General features: G+C 40.4%; 2 non-coding genes across 2 annotated transcripts; both read left to right on the plus strand.

The window, feature by feature from the left end:
• The first annotated feature begins 236 nt into the window (after positions 1-236).
• LOC112787004 (small nucleolar RNA R71) lies at positions 237-343 on the plus strand. Its single transcript, XR_003194443.1, has one exon. It is a non-coding gene; the product is annotated as a small nucleolar RNA R71 (small nucleolar RNA).
• An 11,088-nt stretch (positions 344-11,431) lies between these two features.
• LOC112787005 (small nucleolar RNA R71) lies at positions 11,432-11,538 on the plus strand. The gene has a single exon (XR_003194444.1). It is a non-coding gene; the product is annotated as a small nucleolar RNA R71 (small nucleolar RNA).
• The last annotated feature ends 11,906 nt before the right edge of the window (positions 11,539-23,444 follow it).

A 23,444-nucleotide genomic window follows, 5' to 3' on the forward strand; every position in this document is an offset into this window, starting at 1 on the left:
ATATACTCTGAGCTAGAGCAGCAGTCTCTCTATTAGAGGATACTTCTGTAACGACTTTTGAACGGCCTTGCTTTTGCCTGTGGTTCCTAGTAGATTCAGCTAAATCACTGATCAATTGCCAAGCCTCATCGGTGGTCTTGTACTTCTTCATAGACCCATTGCTAGCACTTTCCAATGTGGTCTTATCTTGGGGCCTCATGCCCTGTGTGACATAGCTAAGCAACACTATCGTGTCAATCCTGTGGTGGGGGCATGCTTCCAGAAGATTATTGAAGCGCTCCCAGTATTCAAAGAGAGTTTCATTGTCATCCTGAACAATTGTGGAAATATCCTTCCTCAGTTTATCAGTAACTTCAGATGGAAAGAATTTCTCCAAAAACTCCTTTCTGAGTGTATCCCAGTTGGATACATTTGCCAGAGGTTGAGTGTAGTACCACTCTCTTGCTTTTCCCTCGAGAGAAAACGGGAAAGCTTTCAGCAAATTTGAAGTTTCATCAGTACCATCACGCCTGACAGTAGAACAGGCTGCCTGGAAATCTCTCAAGTGCTTGATTGGCTCTTGAGCAGGTAGGCCATGAAACTTGGGCATCAAGTTTAGTAGTGCGGTCTTTATTTCAGAATCTGTAGCCACCGCTGGATGATGCGCTTAAAACGGTTGCATTGTAAAATCAGGGGCTCCTTCCTCTTGGATGGTAACTCTCCTAGCTGCCATGTCTTCTGCACGTAAAACAACCGAATCAGTAGAACGGGGGCTGGTTTCTTCCTCAAGTTCACTTTCAGATCCGCCCTCAGAGCGAACTAACCGACGCTGTTCTCGCCTTATTCGTGAAATAGTCCTTTCAATTTCAGGATCAAATATTAGCAAGCGCGGATCAGGAAGTGAACGCGTCATTTGACGAAAGAAACATGCAGCTCATAGTAACAAAATAAAATAAAATACAAATAAATAAATTCTAATTAATAACTTTAGCACTCTATTGCAACTCCCCGGCAACGGCTCCAAAAATTGATGAGGGGCAGATGTTGATGAATTAAAAATTATTAAAATAGTTACGTTGCAAGTATAGTTCTTAACTCACCGAAAATCTGCCTATCAATTTAGAAATATGTCACAGAGAGTTTAAATTAAAAATCACTGGGAGTTTAACTCCCAGGTCGTCTCCCAACGAGTTGCAGAAAAGTGTGCTATTTTATTAATCAGATGTTCCAAGAAATTGAGTTAAGTAGAGGGAAAATTAAAAAGGGGAAATTTAAATAATATGAATAAAAGCCTTGACTGGGAGTTGATTAGTTGAAATCTCTATTATTGATGGAATGATCTCAAGGTTAATTTGTAATTAATGGTTGTTCTGTTTAGTTATCCTTTACTAGGTAAGGGAAAGTCAAACAAGTTGGAATGCTAGATCTATTCACGAGTTGCAACCCACTTAGTTCAAAGGGATTGGTGTTAGTGATTAGATAACAATTCAACAGTTAACCCAATTACAATTTTTCTTTCAATCCTTCTAACTCAAGAGTTCCTTTCAATCAACTCCCCATCAAGTGAGGGAACTACTCACTCATTGCAAATAATAATAAATCCATAACACATGAAAGGGAATTAAAAGAAGACATGATTATTGGAATGGAGAAATAAATTAAAATAGAAGAAATAATCCTTGTATCAAATAATCATGAAAGTATTCAAATGACAGAATTGAACAAAGCAAAGAACATGGAAGAATAAAACCAAGTTAAGAGAACGAACTAGAATGACGAGGTCTTGATGAGGAAAAATAACTCTTCTCAATGTTCCAATGCTAAGATCAATTCCCAAAATTAAAATTCTAAAACCTAGAGGAGGAGAAAAACTAGATCTAAACCTATAAACTGTCTAGAATGAATGTTGTTGTTTGTTTCTGCATATTCTCTGGCTCTAGTCTGCTGTTTCGAGCCGAAAACTGGGTCGAAATAAGGTCCAAAATCGCCCCCAGCAAAGTCTGTAGATTATGCAGATCGCACATGTCACGCGATCGCGTCATCCATGCGGACGCGTCATTCGCGCTTTTCCTTGCCATGCGTTCGCGTCGTCCACGCTACCGCGTCGCCTGAGCTTTTCCAATCGCGAGGCCGCGTGAGCCATGCGGCCGCGTCACTGCGATTCGCTCTCCTTCTCGCTGGTTATCTCCTCAAATTCTTGTGTTCCTTCTATTTTTGCTGGCTTCCTTTCCAATCTCTAGCTCATTCATGCCCTATAAAGTCTGAAACACTCAACACACAGATCACGGCATCGAATGGAATAAAGGTGAATTAAAAATACATAATTAAAGTCTCTAGGAAGCAGTTTTCAAACATGTTATAAATTCAGGAAAGGATTATAATTTCATGCTAATTTAATGAATAAGTGGGTAAGGATCATGATAAGACCACACAATTAAACACAATATAAACCATAAAATAGTGGTTTATCAACCTCCCCACACTTAAACATTAGCATGTCCTCATGCTTAATTGAAGGAGATAAGGAAATAAGCATGAACATGTAGAAACTCATGAAATGTAATGCAAGCCTATATATAAATAAATGCAACTATATGATTTTTGCCCACTTGATCAAAAGTAAATAAGCTCTTCAAAACAATTACAAGTCAAATTCCAGTAATTCTATCATTATACAATAAAACAGATAAAGGTGCAAGAAGATAGCTCATGAAAGTAGGGAACATGAAAATTCAAGCATTGAACCCTCACTGATAATGTATGTACGCTCTAATCTCTAGTGTATAGGGTAATCACTCTATCCTTCTCTAATCATGCTTTCTAACTTTTGTTTTTCTCCTAACCAATCAACAACAGTTAATATACCAATGCAAACATCATGAGGTCTTTTCAAGGTTGTAATGGGGCTAAGGTACAGGTGGGGGTATACATTTGTTCAAGTGAGCTAATAAATTGAATCTTTAATTAACCCAAGCTTCAACCCAACCTATATATTTCTAATGTAATCTTAAAGTTCATACCTAGCCACCCAGAATTCCCTTTTTCTATCCATACTCATGTATCAACTTTATAATTGGTTCTATCATATGTGCATTGATCTTTGAATTCTGAATTTAACATTGGGGTAATTTTGTCCCCTTATTTATTTATATAAATAAAATTTATATATATATATATATATATATATATATATATTTAGAATTAAAATAAATATAGCTTATCAATGCACATAGATTTTTAATTCTTATAGTTTCACATGAGTAGGTATCCAAATTCCCATTAAATTCTCATGACACATTCCCTTAACAACTTTTGATCCCACGATTTCCCATACTTAACTAGCACACACAATTCTATCTTAAGTTAACCAAAGATTCAATTTGGAATATACAATTATTTTTCAGCTTAAGGTTAGTAATGTGGTAAAATATAGAACAAATGGGATTTAAAGGCTCAAAGTGGTTAACAAAGGTAATTGAAAAGGGTAGGCTTAATTTGGATAAGTGAGTTTAAACAAATAATGGCCTCAATCATGTGCAAGCATGTAAATATAATAAATATTGGACATATAAGATAAAACAAAATATAGATTACAATCATAGAGAAGTAAACACACAAGAATGAAATAATTATGGTTAAATAATGTAACCATGCATAAAGGCTCAAATCCTCACAGGTTGTGTGTTCTTTAGCTCAAATATCATGTTCCAGATACAACTCAAGCAAATTTATCATAAAAATTTTGAAAAATTAGTGAAATTTTGTTCCAAAGATAGAGTCTTAAAAGAAACTTATTGTCTTTTCAATCAAGTAGAACATGCATGCAACTATTCTAACCTATGCAATTTATTCTATTCTATAAAAGAAAGAAAATCTAACTAAAGTATCCTAATTATTGGTGCTAGGGAAAAGAAATTACCTCCGAAAGTCAGGTACTGACCGACCTCCCCACACTTAAGGCTTTGCACCATCTTCGGTGTCGTCTGTCAGGAACAGGGGTGGGCTGGTAGTAGTATCTCCACAATCGGGTCCGTCATGGCTCCCTGTGCTGGTAAAAGAGGTGGGGTTCGGGGTATCCGAGTCCCTGAAGTATCCCTTGAGTAGCTCCTTGATGTGTTTGAATCGGCGCTCGCTACGGCGCTCTCTCAACTTAGCTTTGTGTTCTTGCCGATCCAACCTTTCGATTATCTGCTGGAGCAATTCATCAGTTGTGGGTGCTTGTGGTGTTGAAAAAGGATTATCTTTAACTGGAGCAGTAGGAAGACTTGTAGTGGCTGCTGGAAGTCTGAGGTATTTCCCGTTAGGGACATACTGATCATCCCGTGGAAGCACAGCTTTGGTGTCCCCAGCACTATAGGAGACTCCGGCTGCTGAGACCAAGGCGGGGAAAGGTAAGTTGCCCACAATTTGTACGTGTCCCATAGCATTCCGGATATGTCTTGAGAGATTCAGAGGTTGGTCTGTAAGGATGCACCATAGTAGAACGGCCATGTCTGCAGTGAAGGAGGACTCATGATTGCTCGGAAAGACGTAATGGGACATGATCTATGCCCGGACGCGAGCCTCCAAGGTAAGTGCTGAAGCCAAGATTCCCTTAGGGCGGGTACGATGGTATCCATAGATCCAACGGCTGCCAGGTAATGCGATAACTCTGAGAACGGAGTCCCAGTTAAATTGGTACCTCTGGCGCTTAAGTGCGGCTTCTTGGAAGGCGTCCATTCCTTCTGGAATAGGGGGAAGACTCAGAGATTGCTGAATGGCCTCTTCTGTGATGGGGACTTGCTTCTGCCGAACATAAACAGACTGCAGGGTTGCCATGTAGAAGTTAGAGTAGAACTCAACTACCCAAGAAAGATTGACCTGCCTTGGCTGTCTCCGTAGGAAACCCCATTTTCTTCATTCAATTTGCGGCTCAACAAAGGTAGCAATATTGGACGGGAGGATAAGAAGGTATTCATTGTTATAGTTCCTTTCTGCTAGGATAGGGAACATCTGCTCACAGTAGCGATTGGGAAATTGCGCAGTGTCCTTTGCTGGAAAGGCTTTCTCCTTTTCATCAACCTTTATTATCCTCTTAACTCTTTTTGTTGAGGGCTTGACTGCGGTTGAAGAAGGCTCTGCCACTAATGCTCTTTTAGTGCCTCTTCGTGTTGGGGTTTAGGAGTCGCTTTCTCTTTTCCTTTCTTGGTGGCCATCCTGAAAAGAGAGGAGAAAGTAAATTAAATTCAAATAGATATATAGCAAGGAAGGAAACGGAAAAGAGGGTGATGGATGCACATTAAGATATACTGACATTATCACGTGCTCGTGAGTACATGTGAAAAGCCAACAATGGAAAATAGCTAGTGCATGTAGAGATAAGTGAATGCAAGGTGTTTATTGGCATGCCGGAAAAGGGCATGAGTAGCATAGACCAAGCAATACTTTGTGACAAACCATCACGTTTGTAATGACAATTAAATTCAATTAATACAATCGTAAAGGGAAGTTGTGAAAAGCAAGCATTGAATAGTATAACAACATAGAGAAGTGCATAATGCCATTTGAGCTTTTTCACAAACACATGGCATACATGATGAATAAGGTATAGAAAATATGAAGGTGAACATGCAAGCAATCCCTTAAATAGAATAAAAATAATTGTCAAACAATTTGCAACAATCCACAAGCATATAATGAGGGATAATGACTCAAAAAATTTCTAACACCATGTAAAAGGGAAAAGAAAAAGAAAGAAAATATAAATAATGAAAAGAAAAATAATATATAAAATGATAGAAAAGAGAGGAAGGAAGAAGAAAATTGAACCTTGGTAATGGAGGTGAGAGAGAGAGAGTGATAGGTGAGATTGGAAGAAGAAGGGAGAAGGAAAAAATAAGGAGGGAAAAGAAAAATTAGGATTTGGAGGAGAGAAAGATAAGATATGTGGCAATTTTTGGATGAGCTGTGCGGCGCATGCGACGCGGCCGCGTGGGGCACGCATTCGCGTGGATGCGCTTCAAGTGTGGTGACGCGATCGCGTCGGTCACGCAGTCACGTGACCCATATTATGCTTCTGGCGCGGGTGCAGCCTCGCGCCAGCACAACTCTCTGTCCAACTTAATTTAGTTGCCAAAAATGAGGTGGCGCGATCGTGTCGGTCACGCGATCGCGTGAGTGTGCGTCCGAAAACGGATGACGCGGCCGCGTCGGCGATACGGTCGCGTGATAAGGATGGTGCCTCCAGCACCAATCCAGCATCACTCTCGCACAATATTTCATTGTGCACCCTTTTACGTCGAAAACTCAGGGCACGCGGCCGCGTGGGGCACGCAGTCGCGTGGGAGGCGATGATTCCCATGCGACGCGAACGCGTTAGCGACGCGGTCGCGTGGGTTGATTTGTGCCATTGGCACGCCTCCAGCCACACTCCAGCATAACTCTCTGTTCATTTTTATTTTTCTTTACTCTCCCTGTGAGGCGGACGCGTCGCTGATGCGATCGCGTCGCGTAGCAAAATTTTTTTTTTTTTGGAATATGTAGATGCAGATGCACGAAAGTACTACGAAAGAGAAGAGTTATTGAATAGGAAAAACTAAAAATAAAGAAAAGAACGATCATACCATGGTGGGTTGTCTCCCACCTAGCACTTTGCTTTAACGTCCGTAAGTTGGACGCTCCACTAGCTCAATCTTCTGCTATGTGGGGATCTTCCAAGAGGAAGATTTCAAGCTCCTTGTTTCTCTGTATCTTCTCGCCATGGTACAGCTTCAGGCGTTGTCCATTAACCTTAATAAGTTCAGAGCTTGAAGGATGGCTTAGGTGATAAACTCCATACGGTTTGGCCTTCTCTACTCTGTATGGACCTTCCCATCTTGATCTCAACTTGCTTGGAATGAGCCTCAGTCGAGATTTGTAAAGGAGGACTAAATCCCCAGGTTGGAACTCTTTCTTCTTAATGTTTTGATCATGTACAGCCTTCATCTTTTTCTTGTATATCCTGGAGTTTTCATAAGCTTCTAGGCGAAGGCTCTCCAGTTCCTGCAGTTGTAACTTCCTTTCAGCTCCGGCTTTCTCTGTTCCCATGTTGCACTCCTTAACTGCCCAAAACGCTCTGTGTTCTAGTTCAACTGGGAGATGACAAGCTTTTCCATAAACCAAGCGGAAAGGCCTCATCCCAATGGGTGTCTTGTATGCTGTTCTGTATGCCCATAGTGCATCTTATAGCCTGGTGCTCCAGTCTTTTCTATGAGGCTTTACTATCTTTTGCAAGATACGCTTAATTTCTCTGTTTGACACCTCAACTTGCCCATTAGTTTGGGGATGGTAAGCTGTTGCAACTTTATGAATTATCCCATGCTTCTTGGTTAATCCTGTCAGTCTCCTGTTACAAAAATGGGTGCCTTGATCGCTCACGATTGCTCGTGGTGATCCGAAGCGACATATAATATGGTTTCTCACAAAGGAAACAACAGTGTTAGCATCATCAGTGTGGGTAGGAATTGCTTCCACCCATTTGGAAACATAATCCACAGCTAACAATATATAAAAATATCCATTAGAATTTGGAAATGGACCCATGAAGTCAATGCCCCAAACAACAAAAATTTCTCAGAAAAGCATAATATGTTGAGGTATCTCATCCCTCCTGGATATATTACCGAATTTCTGGCATGGGAGACAAGATTTACAGAACTCAGCAGCGTCTCTAAAAAGGGTAGGCCACCAGAATCCACAGTCTAAGATCTTTCTAACTGTCCTTTGAGGACCAAAATGTCCTCCACTCTCAGATGAGTGACAGGCCTCTAAAATGGACTGGAATTCTGATTCAGGCACACAACGTCTAATTACTTGATCAGTGCCACATCTCCATAAATATGGGTCATCCCATATATAATATTTAGACTCGCTTTTCAGCTTGTCTCTTTGATGCTTAGAAAAATTTGGAGGAAATGTGCGGCTAACTAAATAATTAGCAACAGGTGCATACCAAGGGACTACCTCAGATACTGCTTGCAGGTTATCAAAAGAAAAATTATCATCTATAGGAGTAGAATCATCCTTAATATGCTCCAGGCGACTCAAGTGGTCTGCCACTAAATTCTGATTACCACTCCTATCCTTTATTTCTAAATCAAATTCTTGTAACAGCAGTATCCAACGTATGAGTCTTGGTTTGGATTCCTTTTTAGCTAATAAATACTTTAAAGCTGCATGGTCCGAATACACTACTACTCTAGTACCAAGTAAATAAGCTCGGAATTTATCCAGAGCAAAAACAATAGCAAAAAGCTCTTTCTCAGTAGTAGTATAATTGGACTGGGCAGTGTCTAAAGTCTTAGACGCATAAGCAATAACAAAAGGATCCTTACCTTCACGCTGAGCCAGCGCTGCTCCTACTGCATGGTTGGAAGAATCGCACATGATTTCAAATGGCTGGCTCCAGTCCGATCCTCTCACAATTGGAGCTTGAGTCAGAGCAGTCTTCAGCTTATCAAACGCTTGTTTGCAATCCTCACTGAACTCGAACTCAATATCCTTCTGCAGTAATCTGGATAAGGGAAGTGCGACCTTACTAAAGTCCTTAATAAATCTCCTGTAAAAACCTGCATGGCCAAGGAACGAACGGACTTCCCTCACAGAAGAGGGGTAAGGTAGATTAGAAATAACATTCACCTTTGCTGGGTCTATAGAAATGCCATTATTAGATACCACATGTCCTAATACGATTCCTTGTTTTACCATAAAGTGACATTTTTCAAGATTTAATACAAGATTTGTATTAACACATCTATCTAATACTCTAGATAATCCATCTAAGCAAAGGCTAAAAGAATCACCATAAACACTAAAATCATCCATAAAAACTTCCATACAGTCCTCAATAAGATCATAGAAAAGACTCATCATGCACCTTTGGAAAGTAGCTGGTGTATTGCACAAGCCAAAGGGCATTCTTTTATAAGCATAAGTCCCAAAAGGACATGTAAAAGTAGTCTTTTCCTGATCCTCAGGAGCTATATGAATCTAGAAATAACCTGTGTAACCATCTAAAAAGCAATAATGTGATTTACCTGACAGGCGATCCAGTATTTGATCAATGAATGGAAGTGGATAGTGATCCTTACGGGTAGCTTGGTTGAGACGCCTGTAATCAATGCAGACTCTCCAAGCATTCTGAAATCTAGTTGCTATGAGCTCTCCATGCTCATTCTTTACTGTAGTGACTCCAGACTTCTTGGGCACCACTTGTACTGGGCTTACCCATTCACTGTCTGAAATGGGATATATGATACCGGCTTCCAATAGTTTGGTTACTTCCTTTTTGACAACTTCCAAGATGGTGGGATTCAATCTTCTTTGGGGTTGACGGACAGGTCTTGCTTCCTTTTCTAAAAATATTCTGTGCTCACATACTTGAGGGTTGATGCCTACTATGTCTGCTAAGCTCCACCCAATTGCCTTCTTATGCTTCCTCAGCACATCAAGTAACTGCTCTTCTTGTTGAGAAGTAAGTTCTCTTGCAATGATAACTGGAAACCTCTGCTCATCTTTAAGATAAGCATATTTGAGATGTGGAGGGAGGGGTTTCAATTCTAACTTTTGATCATGGGCAGGCTCTGGATTATCTGGAGCTTGTGAAAATGACGAAGTGCCCTCATTGTCAGTTAAGAGGGTCCCCACACTTGGACCTTGTCCAGTGTGCCTCTCTTCAAACTCTTCCTTGTGAACTTCAGTTACACTTTCATCTATGACATAACACTGAAAGATAGAACAATCTTCTGGGGTTTTGTCAATGACTCCATTCAGATGGAAGATTACTATACGGCCATCTATTTCGAAGGAGTATGTTTCTGAAAAGGCATCCAATTTGAATTTTGATGTCTTCAGGAATGGTCTCCCAAGTAGGATTGATGATGGCTTATCTGAATCATTATGGGGCATCTCCAAGATATAAAAATCAGTGGGAAATGTAAGTCCTTTAATGTTCACCAAAATATCTTTAGCAACTCCAGCCACTGTAATAATGCTTTTATCTGCTAACATAAAATGAGCTGCCGACCTTTTTAAGGGAGGGAGCCTCAAAATATCATATATAGACAAAGGCATTATACTGACACATGCTCCTAAATCACACATGCAATCATAAATTACTACACCACCAATAGTACAGCTAACTATACAAGGACCTGGATCACTACATTTTTCAGGTAATCCTCCCATTAAAGCAGATATAGAACTACCTAAAGCAATAGTTTCTAATTCATTAATTTTGTCTTTATGGATACACAAGTCTTTTAGAAACTTTGCATATTTAGGTACCTACTGAATAACATCAAAAAGAGGAACAGTTACCTCAACCTTTTTGAATATTTCTACTATTTTGGGGTCGGGTTCCAGCTGCTTCCTGGGCTTCCTTGCAAGTTGTGGAAATGGAATTGGAGTAGTGTTCTCTATGGTGTCTGCGCCTTTTGGTGCTTCCTCCTGTGGTTGAGCTATTTCTTCTTCAGCTATGTCCTGTATGTCCTCTTCCTCTTCAACATCTTCTATTTCTATTACCTCTTCAGCTGATGTGTGTTCTGGTGGGCTTGGTTCCTCCTGATTCCTCTCCTGCAATGTGGTTCCAGACCTTAGGGTGATGGCATTAATGCCTCCCTTTGGATTGGGTAATGGTTAAGAGGGGATTCCAGTGGAGCTTGAAGGTTGGTTACTGGAATTTTGCGTTGATCCAATCTGTGACATAAGAGCTTGCAAAGTAGAGGTAAGACCATTCAAAATGGCGTTAATACTATTCATGTTATTTTCCATGGTCAGTTGTCTTCGTTCAAAAGATTGTAGTAGCTCTTCATTAGGAGATAAAGAAGAATGAGTAAATTGAGTTGTCTACTATTGATTGTTCTGTGGTCCTTGGTTTTGCCTCAGGTGAGGTGCTTTGTAAGGTTGATTCTGCTGCCTGTTGTTGTTATTATTCCACCTCTGATTTCCCTGATTATCTCTGCCTCCTCTGTTATTGTTGTCCCTCCAATTCTGGTTAGAATTGTCCTGCCATCCATGGTTATTATTTCCACTTTGATTGTACCCTTGGTTGGGGCGGTCATAGAAGTTATGAGTGGATGTCACCATGTTGTCTTCTTGTTGGTGCTGCGGGCATTCATCAGTGTAATGGCTATAATCAGCACAAATTCCGTAAATTCTTTGTGGGACTAGTTGTTGCTTTTGCTGTGGTGGAGGAGCTTGCTGTTGATTCAATTGCATCTGCTTCAGCAAGTTGGTCATCTCGCATATACTCTGAGCTAGAGCAGCAGTCTCTCTACTAGAGGATACTTCTGCAATGGCTTTTGAACGGCCTTGCTTTTGCCTGTGGTTCCTAGTAGATTCAGCTAAATCACTGATCAATTCCCCAGCCTCATCGGTGGTCTTATCTTGGGGCCTCATGCCCTGTGTGACATAGCTAAGCAACACTATCTTGTCAATCCTGTGGTGGGGGCATGCTTCCAGAAGATTATTGAAGCGCTCCCAGTATTCAAAGAGAGTTTCATTGTCATCCTGAACAATTGTGGAAATATCCTTCCTCAGTTTATCAGTAACTTTAGATGGAAAGAATTTCTCTAAAAACTCCTTTCCGAGTGTATCCCAGTTGGATACATTTGCCAGAGGTTGAGTGTAGTACCACTCTCTTGCTTTTCCCTCAAGAGAAAACGGGAAAGCTTTCAGCAAAATTGAAGTTTCATCAGTACCATCACGCCTGACAGTAGAACAGGCTACCTGGAAATCTCTCAAGTGCTTGATAGGCTCTTGAGCAGGTAGGCCATGAAACTTGGGCATCAAGTTTAGCAGTGCGGTCTTTATTTCAAAATCTGTAGCCACCGCTGGATGATGCGCTTGAAACGGTTGCATTGTAAAATCAGGGGCTCCTTCCTCCTGGATGGTAACTCTCCTAGCTGCCATGTCTTCTGCACGTAAAACAACCAAATCAGTAGAACGGGGGCTGGTTTCTTCCTCAAGTTCACTTTCAGATCCGCCCTCAAAGCGGACTAACCGACGCTGTTCTCGCCTTATTCGTGAAATAGTCCTTTCAATTTCAGGATCGAATATTAGCAAGCACGGATCAGGAAGTGAACGCGTCATTTGACGAAAGAAACATGCAGCTCATAGTAACAAAATAAAATAAAATGCAAATAAATAAATTCTAATTAATAACTTTAGCACTCTATTGCAACTCCCCGGCAATGGCGCCAAAAATTGATGAGGGATAGAAGTTGATGAATTAAAAATTATTAAAATAGTTACGTTGCAAATATAGTTCTTAACTCACCGAAAATCTGCCTATCAATTTAGAAATATGTCACAGAGAGTTTAAATTAAAAATTACTAGGAGTTTAAGTCCCAGGTCATCTCCCAACGAGTTGCAAAAAAGTGTGCTATTTTATTAATCAGATGTTCCAAAAAGTTGAGTTAAGTAGAGGGAAAATTAAAAAGGGAAAATTTAAATAATATGAATAAAAGCCTTGATTGGGAGTTGATTAGTTGGAATCTCTATTATTGATGGAATGATCTCAAGGTTAATTTGTAATTAATGGTTGTTCTGTTTAGTTATCCTTTACTAGGTAAGGGAAAGTTAAACAAGTTGGAATGCTAGATCTATTCACGAGTTGCAACCCACTTAGTCCAAAATCGCCCCCAGCGAAGTCTGCAGATTATGCAGATCGCACATGTCACGCGATCGCGTCATCTATGCGGACGCGTCATTCGCGCTTTTCCTTGCCACGCGTTCGCGTCGTCCACGCTACCGCGTCGCCTGAGCTTTTCCAATCCGCGCGGCCGCGTCACTGCGATTCGCTCTCCTTCACGCGGTCGCGTGAGTCATGCGACCGCGTCACTTCTCGCTGGTTATCTCCTCAAATTCTTGTGTTCCTTCCCTTTTTGCTAACTTCCTTTCCAATCTCCAGCTCATTCATGCCCTATAAAGTCTGAAACACTCAACACACAGATCACGGCATCGAATGGAATAAAGGAGAATTAAAAATACATAATTAAAGTTTCTAGGAAGCAGTTTTCAAACATGTTATAAATTCAGGAAAGGATTATAATTTCATGCTAATTTAATGAATAAGTGGGTAAGGATCATGATAAGACCACACAATTAAACACAATATAAAACATAAAATAGTGGTTTATCACCCTCTAATGCTAGTCTTTCCTTAGGAGTTGATTAGGACTTGAGGAATCAAGTTGATTAGTCCACTTGACTTTCCTTTATTTAGTAAGGGTTAACTAAGTGGGAGCAATGAACAATTCTCATCACAATTGATAAGGATAACTACGATAGGATGTCCATTTTTCATACCTTGCTAAGAGTTTTCTTAATTATTAATTTACTTTCTTGCAATTTATTTTTCTTGTTCCTTATTCAAAAGCCCCAAAAAGATAATCTTCCATAACCAATAATAAATACATCTCCCTGCAATTCCTTGAGAGACCACCCGAGGTTTAAATACTTCGGTTTAATTTTATTGGGTTTGCTTTAGTGACAAATAAGTTTTTGTACGAAAGGATTATTGTTTGTTTAGAAACTATACTTGCAATGAGAACTTATTTGTGAATTCTTTACTAGCAAAAGTCCGTTCGTCAAAATGGCGCCGTTGCCGGGGACTTGCAAACATGTGCCTTATTAATTGTTATTGTAAATATTTGCTTTTTGCTTGTTTATTTGTTTTTGTTTTTGTTTTTAATTTTTATTAGCTACTATGAATTCTCACCCCTGTCGCTTTGAGTTTGGTTCCAACGTTGTTGTAAGGAATGGGCGCTATAATGAGAACATGCGTCAAAGTTGGAATAATCAAGGATGGGAGGAGGCACAAGGATTTAATCAACCCTCTTGGCGACAACCCCCTCCAATGCACTATAACCAACAACCATTCTATGATGCATACCAAGACAATAGTTATGGAGGACCTTTTCGTGACAACCAACCTCCACCAAATTACTATGGTCAAGAGCCATTCCGAGGTGCGTACCAAGATGATAGATATGGTGGACCCCCTTATAGTTACCAACAAGCCCCACCCTATGCTTATGAACTTCCTCCTCAATATAGCTCTGAACCACCACACTCACAAGCCCCCCTACTGCCAAATACCCTCACATGATCCTAACTCTTATCCACCCAATCAACCACACTATGAGTCATATGAACCATATATAGAACTACTCCCATATGCACCATGTTCATATCCATCGAGCCAAGAGCCATATGATCCTAATCATGAAATCCGAGCAGAACAAGAATCACAGGATCGTCTCAAGGAAACAGTGGATCAATTTCATGCAACCCTTCATCAACTGGAGCAAGCGATAAATCAATTAGCTTCCCGACGTTCGGACACTCAAGGAACCCCCATGGCTTCATGTGGAGAATCTAATGAAGAACGTAGCATGAAGGAGACACTTAAAACTCCGGTGGACAGTAAGGAGCATGACTTTGTATTGGAACAAGTGGAGGAAGCCAGAATTATTGAAGAAAAAGAATTGGTTGAAGACTTAGGAGATGCTGAACCTCCATGGGAATCAAGAGTTGTAGAAAATTCCGCCAAGAAATTTGCAATTGATGCTAAGGAGGATAGTGCACAACCCCAAGGCATGTACCTTATGAAGAAATGGACGGAACAGATCAAGAAGCAAGTTTCCTTGGTAATGATGATCATGAATCAAGCTCTCCTAGTGATGAACTTGCATCCATAATTGAACTCTTTGAGCTTGAAGAATCTTCCCCAAGTGAATATGAAGATGATGTGGAGGTAGATTTTTCTCAACCTCCAACTTATTACTTGAGTGACGGGGAAGAAGTAGAAGACTTTGATCAAGACGCGATTGTAGTTGAAGAGGTTTGCATGGAGGTGGCAGAATTCACAAAAGAGTACAAGGGAGTGGAGCTTGCAAGACCACTGGAAACACCTCTCCCAAGGCCATTACCACCCAATACAAACTTCAAGTGGGTAAAATACTTAGCCTTTATCTTTACCTTCCTACTTGAATATGGTTTGCTTGAAACCGATGGCCATGTTAGAGCTCTTTGTGGCTTTAAGAGTAAGAGGGAGATGATTAGTAATAGGAGTTGGCATGCAAGGTTCAATATGGTTCCACACTCCAAATTGAGGTGCAAGGATTGGTATAGAGCTCGATTGAATGGGTTTCGAAAGATGTTTGGGTATCTCAGTGAAAATTCATATTGTGTACTGCCCGGTTGGAACAATATAGATCAAAACAAAGACGGGTACAAAAGCAAGGTTTGGGATCTTGAAATTCGTTCTGATAATCAACACTCATGGAGCCTGATCACCTGTTTTAACTTGCTCGAAGGTTTTTCGTGCCTAGTTTAGGATCCCGGAGGCCACTGGAATTGCAAACGTTGGTGGAGATTTCTGGATGAGTTCAAGCATAAGGCACCATGACAAGGAGCTCATCAAATGTCCAACTTAAGGACTTTAACTAAAAGTGCTAGGTGGGAGACAACCCACCATGGTATGATCGTTCTTTTTCAATCTTAGTTTTATTTTATTTTGTTTTATTCTTAGTTTTATTTTATTCTATTTTCCCTAGTGTCATTCATAACATCTGCATCAACATCTCCATTTTACATTCTGCATACTGCATTAAAAAAAAACACCACGCGTGCGCGTAGGCCATGCATGGGCGTCGATCCCAAATCGACGTCTCCATCCAACAACCAGAAATTTGGGCTGGAATCGTGCGGCTGGTGTGCGATAGGCACAAATTGGCCCACACGTTTGATGACAAGTCATCTTAGCCTAGTTTTACTAGTCTTTTTCTTTTGTTTTCACTTGAATTATGCACTTTCTTGAGCTACAAGCAAGCCAATTTAGGTAGATTTTCATGCTTCCTTTGATTTGATCAACCATAGATAAATTAATGCAATTTCATGAGGTTTGATGCCATAATTGTTACATATTAAGATAAAATGAATATCTCATGATTTTGAGCATAGCTTTGATGTGTTTGGTTGATTATGATAGGTGAAGAAAGCTTGGAGAAAGGTTGAAGCAAGAAGGAATGGCTAGGAGTAAAGGGAGGACAATGGAATAAGTGAAATTGAACCAGGAAGCAAAAAGCTGGACCTAAAGTTAGCCTCAAACTTTTGCACAAACTTTTGGGTGAAAAGTTAGCCCCAACGTTAGACCCCTAACTTTTGGGCTAACGTTGGCACATGAAAATCACTCCTTGGGCACCAAAAGTTTGCGCCAACGTTAGACCCCTAACTTTTGGGCTAACGTTGGCACATGAAAATCACTCCCTGGGCACCAAAAGTTTGCGCCAATGTTAGACCCCTAACTTTTGGGCTAACGTTGGCACATGAAAATACCCCCTGACCACCAAAAGTTTGCGCCAACGTTAGACCCCTAACTTTTGGGCTAACGTTGGCGCCATAAGTGCACAAGGTAAAGCCAACGTTGGAGCAAAAGTTAGACCCCTAACTTTGGCACCAACGTTGGTATCAGCAGATTATGGTAGCTGATATGAAAAGTTCCCCTAACTTTTGCTCAAACTTTTACTCCAACTTTTGCAAAACTCCAACCCGGTTCAATTGGTTCACTTTGGTTCCTCTCCAAACTCCAAGAGCAATCAACCAAGGCCTCTTTCAACCCAATTCCACCAAGAGCAAAGGCCCAACTCAAGGCTTGAAGATCATTTTGAAGAAAGTGTATAAATAGGAGAGAATTCAAGTTTTCGGGGAGCTTTCCTTTAGAATTTTCATAATAGTTTTCAGAGAGCTTTGGATATTGAGTGATCTTTAATTTCTTAGTTTCGGGGAAGGAGAATTCCATTCTCTTCCTCTGAGTTTTATTTGCTTTCAATTTCAATTTCAATTACACTTGTCTTGGATCTTGGGTTGAAGAATTGAAGGAATTCTGTTTCAATCTCATCCTTGGATATCTCTGTTTATTTACTGCAATTGAATTTCCGTTTCTGTTACTTGCTTCTCATCTACTTTCCTTGCAATTTACAATTCCCTTGCAATTGTTCTTGTTGGATCTAGGAAGGCATTGAGATCTAGACTTGGTTTTCTAGTCTCTGGGCCCTAAGATCTGAATTCCTAATTTACATTTTATTTCTTGCTTTTAATGTTCATTTACTTTACTACTTCAAGATCCGATTCAACCCAAACCTTCTTTTACTCTTTTGTTTGATGCAAGTTACTTTTCTTTGTTTAATTTCTGCAAATCCAACTCCTAATCCCCTTTACATTTTGAGCCATTTACATTTCTTGCACTTTAAGATTTCGCAATTTACATTTCTTGCACTCTAAGTTTCTGCCATTTAATTTCTTGTTCTTTAAGATTCAGCAATTTAATTTCCAGCTCTCTTTAATTTCATGCAATTTAAATTCTGCAAATCACAAATCACCCAACCAAATCTTGATTCGCTTGACTAAATCAACCACTAAACTAAAATTGCTCAATCCTTCAATCCCTGTGGGATCGACCTCACTCCCGTGAGTTTTTATTACTTGATGCGACCCGGTGCACTTGCCGGTTAGATTGGTGTTGTTTTGGAGAGATTCGTTTCTCCACCAAAATAGCCCATCAACGTTTGCGTCAATGACGCGTACGCGTCACTTTCATTTTAGCACACCATGCGTGGGCATGCGCGACGCGCACGCGTCGCATGCAAATTTTTGTCCCCTCAAATGAAACAGAGAGTTGTGCCAAAACGACGCTGGACTCGTGTGTTTAGCATAATTCTGGTCGACGCGTACGCATGCCTCATACGTATGCATCATCTTCATTTATCCTGTTTCACGCGTTCGCATCCATGACGCGTACGTGTCGTTGGATTTTTTCCTCAACGATGCTCACGCGTGATCCACGCATACACATGGATTTAAAATTTGATAACCCCCTGACGCAAGAACCCTAGCCACCCTCGCGTGCTTTCCCCTTCCCTCTCTCAACGTTCTCCCTTCTCCTCCTCCCACCCTCCATCGCAGCAACCACCTCCCACCACAAAACCTCCATCGCAGTGCCCAGACCGCCGCTGACACCGCCACCCCCTCTTCCAGCCTCCCCCCACCCCTCAACGTCACCTTCTCTCTCTTCTCCTCCATAACCACCACTCACCAACCAACACCACCACCCACGAACCACCATGACCCACACCCCCGCCGCCACCGTTACCGACACCTGACTGCCGCCGTTCGACCATTCTCTCTCTCCCTATTCTTCTCATCCCCTTCCCCCTATTCCCCTTCTCACCTTCCCCCTACCCCAAGCCACTGCGGGCAGAACCGGAGCCACTGTGCCACCACCACCAGAACCGCCGTACCATTCCTTCTCTCTCTACGTTTCCAACTCCATCACCACCTACCCAGGTTTCGCTGCTTTCTTCCCTACCCCACAATTTCTTTTCTATTCAAGTTAGTCAATTAGCATCATTTACATTCTGTTCAATTTAGGTTAGTTAGATATGCATGTTTCGTAGTGGATTCTAGGTGGTTAGGTAGCTAGGTTGTGGTTAGAGGATTTAGGTCTGATAAGTGCTCCGTTCCAGCTGATTAAATTATTTGATTTTCCCATTTGGCCTTGCTCTTTGAATTAGTTCGATATGCTGTGCCCTGTGCTGACTTGTTATTGATGCTATGTTCATAGTTCATTATTTGCCTTTGACACTGGTTTCTTGTTGCTGCTGCGTATTATCCGAATTTGATCCTATCTGAGTTGATTTGATTACTTGATAATTGGATTGTTCATGTCTAATTTTAGTAAAATTCAAATCTGAGTTAGTATTGCTATTCGATTCCTGTTGCAAGTTGGTCTTCATTATTAATTCAGTGAATTTACTTCCTTGAATACATATCTCTTGCTATCGCTTGCTTTCTGAATTTGATGAAGCTAGGCTAATTGCATCTACCTGCCTATTGCTGTTTTGGATTTGCTCAATTGCTACATTCTTCTGAATTTTCATATGATTTTAATGCTTGTCATGGCTACTGCTTTCATAAGAAATCCAAACTGCTAAACTGAGTTTAGGCCTAGCCTGCTACTTTCTTCTGTTTTCTAATGTCTAAGTCACATGAGTTACCTTGTTCTTCATGCTGTTGCCTTATATCTATATTCATGTGCTAATTGACAACGCTGGCTTATTGCATGATTCTTGTTGCTATTTTTCTACAATTTCATTTGCTTCATCAAGTGCTCCATTTTAATTTCCATTTCAATCCCGCACTTGAATCTTTCAACTCAATCATGGTTGATTGTTGCTTACCTTAGTCTAATGCTGCTATTCTGGTTGATATTCTACCTTGAGTCTATCTTGATTGATAATACTGATCAATGCCATTTTACTTGCTAGTTTGGTATAACTTGTTCTAAGATTCATATCAGCTGCTAATCCTGTTTGAAAGTGCTACTGCTTGCATTATTCTGCTGTTTGATTTCCAGGAACATCCCTTTTTACTGCCGAAATGCTGCCCAATTTTTTTCTAGAAAAAAAAACTGTTTCACTTAACTTTCACTCATGATTTGACTTTGGCACTTTTGACAATGCAATTTACTTTGTTTACACCAAAGCCATTTCATGAGATACTAGGCTCGCATTTCCATTCCATTTGGTTCCCTTCTTCATTGCATTCATTGTTGATGATTTTACTTCTCTTTGTGCTTTCTTTACCTGATTTATCATCAATACTCTGTATTATTTGCTTGAATGTGAGTTGCTTGTCCTTTAATCTTGTGAACTTCTGTTTGCTAGGAACTACAGTACCATGCCACTAATTTTAACTTTCCTTTTTACCTCTTGATTTCCTCGACTTCTTAACTTTTCTCTTAGTTTACATTAACCCCTTTCAACCCCTTTCATGGCATGTCTATTGTTGTTTCTTCATAAACAAGCATTCCGTATTTCATTTAATAGTTTTAGATTGTGATTTCTAATTGAATTCTTTGAATTTTACCTTACATACAGTCCAACATTCTATATCTTTTTGACTCACTTCATGCTTTGGCTTTTATTCCGCTTTTGCCCTTCTACTGCTTGAATTGCTTGCTTACTATTTGTCTTCCTGTTTTTCTTCTTTGGTTTGATAAATTATATCCTGGAAACTCTATTTTTCAGGATGTCTAATCCAAAAGGGAAAGGCAAAGCTAAATCCGGCACCGGTAAAAGGAAAAGAGGACAGTCATTTGTTGCTCTGACAGATATTCTGCATGATGATTCCTGGCGTGAGAAGAACTTCACTCCGCAGGAAAAAGAAGATCAACTACTGCCTACGACAGATCCAATCAAGTTTGCAGCAATCGCTACTGTGAACTGAAATATCCGGTCTTTGCGGAAAAGAGGCACCTATACTTGGAAAGGACCCTCAGAATTCCAGCTGAATTACAACAGTACACTATAGAGTAAATCAAACAGAGAGGCTGGTTCTTTCTAGAGAGGAACTTGACTGTGGTTAATGCATCCAGGGTCCGGAAATTCTACTGCAACTATTACAAGACGACCCTGGATGTAGTACAGCTAAGAGGGAAACAGATTTTAGTTACTGAGGAGTCCATTGAAGATATTCTCCATTTCCAGCCTAAATCAGATGAGCCAGATGGTTATCAGTAGGCTGAGAAATCCATGAGGTTTATGAGCTTTGATTGGGAGGTAGTAAAGCGCACCATAGCCATTGATCCTGCTGTTCCTTGGGTTATGGGTAAGTCGAGGGTAAACCCAAAGGGCATCAAGATTATTTATTTTAATGATGAGGCTCGGCTATGGCAACAAATCTTGAGCAAGTATGTTATGCCGAGCACTCACGAGACAGAGGTGCCAGCTGCCATGATAACTCTCATCTGGTGCGTTATGGAAGGCAAGGACATGTACCTTCCACGATTCATCCGGCAGTACATGGCTAGGGTTCATGTTCGAGGCACTCTGCCATTCCCCTATCTGATTACCCAGATGGGCCGCCGAGCTGAGGTACCCTGGGAGCTTGAGGACGAGAGGCCACTGATGATCAGACTTTTGACGGTTTAGAATTCACAAATGAATTCTCGTTGCAAGTATAGTTTCTAAACAAATCTATAATCCTTTCATGCAAAATATTGTTTGTCACTAGTACAAACCCCTAAAATTATAAACCAAAGTATTGAACATCGGGTCGTTCTCCCTAGGAATTATAATAAAGTGTTCTTATTATTGGTTATGGAGTATGTTTGGGGTTTTGAGATTTTAGACAATAAATATAAATAGCAAAGAAAATAAACTAACAACTAACAAAGCTCTTGGCTAGATGTGAGTACTAGAAGTCCCATCCTAGTTATCCTCCTCAATTGTGACCACAAATTATCCATTGCTATCACTTCGTTAACCTCTAATCATGGAGAAAAGTCAAGTGGATGAATCAACTTGATTCCACAAGTCCTAGCCAACTTCCAAGGGAAAGACTAGCATTAGTAGTATCCAAATCAATTAGCAACTTCTAATTTTCAATCAACAAAGGAATTAGATAACTCAAGCGTCACTAATTACTCCACCTAGGCGAAGAGGAATAAAATCTACACTAAAATCCAACCAAGCATTTTATCAAACACTTGGAAGGCATAAAAGGAAAGCATAGTAAAATTGCAAGGAAAGTAAATCTACACTACTCAATTGCAAGGAATTAAACAACAACAAATCAAATGAACAATAAAGGAACATGAAAACATAAGTTGCATTGAAATGAAAATAGAAGAAACAAAAGTGCATGAACATAAAAGTAAAGAATTACAAGAATTAAATACTAAACTAGAGAGAGGAGATGTAGAAGAAGAAGAATTTCAAAAGAAAAAGTAAATCAAAGCATGAAATTAACCTAGATCTAAAAATTCCTAATCTAGATCTGACCTACTCCTAATTCTAGAGAGAAGAGAGAGATTCTCTCTCTAGAAACTAACTAAAACTAATCCTAATGTGTGTGTATGTGCTAAAAATATGAGTGAATGATGCCTTCCCCTTCAATTCTTGGTCCTTTTATGTATTTTGGGCACCAAAGTTGGTTGAATTGGGCCCCACAGCTCTCAGAAATCGCTGGGCACATTTTCTATTTAAAAATTCACGTTCACCCATCGGCGCGTACGCGCACAGTGCGCGTACGCGTCCCTTGAAGTTTTCGCGATCTACGCGTGCGCGTACAGTCCGCGTGCGCGTGGATGATGTTTCTCAAATCTTTGGCTTTTTCATGTGTTCTCCACTTTGCATGCTTTCCTCTTCACTCCTTTGATCCATGGTGGGGTGTCTCCCACCTAGCACTTTTGTTTATTGTCCTTAAGTTGGACTTATGGGGAGCTCCTCTCAAGGTGGCTTGTGCTTGAATTCATCTTGGAACTTCCACCAATGCTTGGTTCTCTATTGTGCCCCAAGATTTCTCATGGATTGAGCCAAGTATTGATGGAGTTCTTCACAAGCTTGGGGCTCCCAAAGTTGATCCTCTTCTTGTGATCCGGGATCCCACACTTTATTTTCACACCCGTCTTGAAGTTAATAATCATTATTAGTCCATCCGGGTGGTAGGCATGATGAATTCTCAATATAGTGGCCAACAATCCTCCTAGACCTATCTAGTTGAGCACTACTCCAACCTTTATATCTCATGTTTGATGCATCAACCATAATGAGCCTTGATTTGCAACGCCAACCACAAACCCTTTTTTGCTTACGCTTCATCCCACAAAGTTTCCTAAGTTGGCCATCCGTCTCAAGCAAACCATATTCAAGTGGGATAATAAAGCTAATAGAAATGAATTTCACCCACTCAAATGAAGGTGTAGATGGCAACCTATGCAAAGGTGATTCCAAGGGTCTTGACAAAGCGTAGCCAACCCTCGTTCTTTTATTTCTAGGGACTTCTACCTCTTCACAAGTTTCCTCAAATGTAATCCTTTGTTCAACAATTTTATCTAACTCTTTTCCCTTACTCAAATTATAAATGGGAGGGTGAGAGACATTTACCTCCACATTGCTTTCCATCTCATCGGGAGAAGGTTCTTCATGCTCAAAGGATTCTTCACCACTAAGACTTGATGCTTGATCTTCATCACCAAGGGAACTCAATTCTTGCTCTATCCCATCCAAGTCTTCATATGGAATATACCTTGGAAGGTGTACACTTTCCTCCCTAGCATCAATTTCAATCATCTTGTAGGAGTTTTTTTCAACTCTATAATCCCATGGAGGCTCCGCATCTCCTAAGTCTTCAACCAATTCTTCCTCTTCTTCAACAATTATAGCTTCCTCCAATTGTTCCAATACAAAGCAACTTCCTTCGTTCTCCACCAATCTCTCCTTCATGTTATGCTCTTCATTTGATTCTCCACATGTAGCCATGGGAGTTCCTTGAGTGTTCAAGCATTGGGATGCTAACCGATTTACCACCTCATCCAAGGCGGCCGTGAATTGTTCTACATCCCTTTTCATCTCCTCTTGTCCTTGAACAAGAACATCAAGGA

The sequence above is a fragment of the Arachis hypogaea genome, chromosome 20 (genome assembly GCF_003086295.3).
Source record: "Arachis hypogaea cultivar Tifrunner chromosome 20, arahy.Tifrunner.gnm2.J5K5, whole genome shotgun sequence".
NCBI lineage: Eukaryota > Viridiplantae > Streptophyta > Magnoliopsida > Fabales > Fabaceae > Arachis > Arachis hypogaea.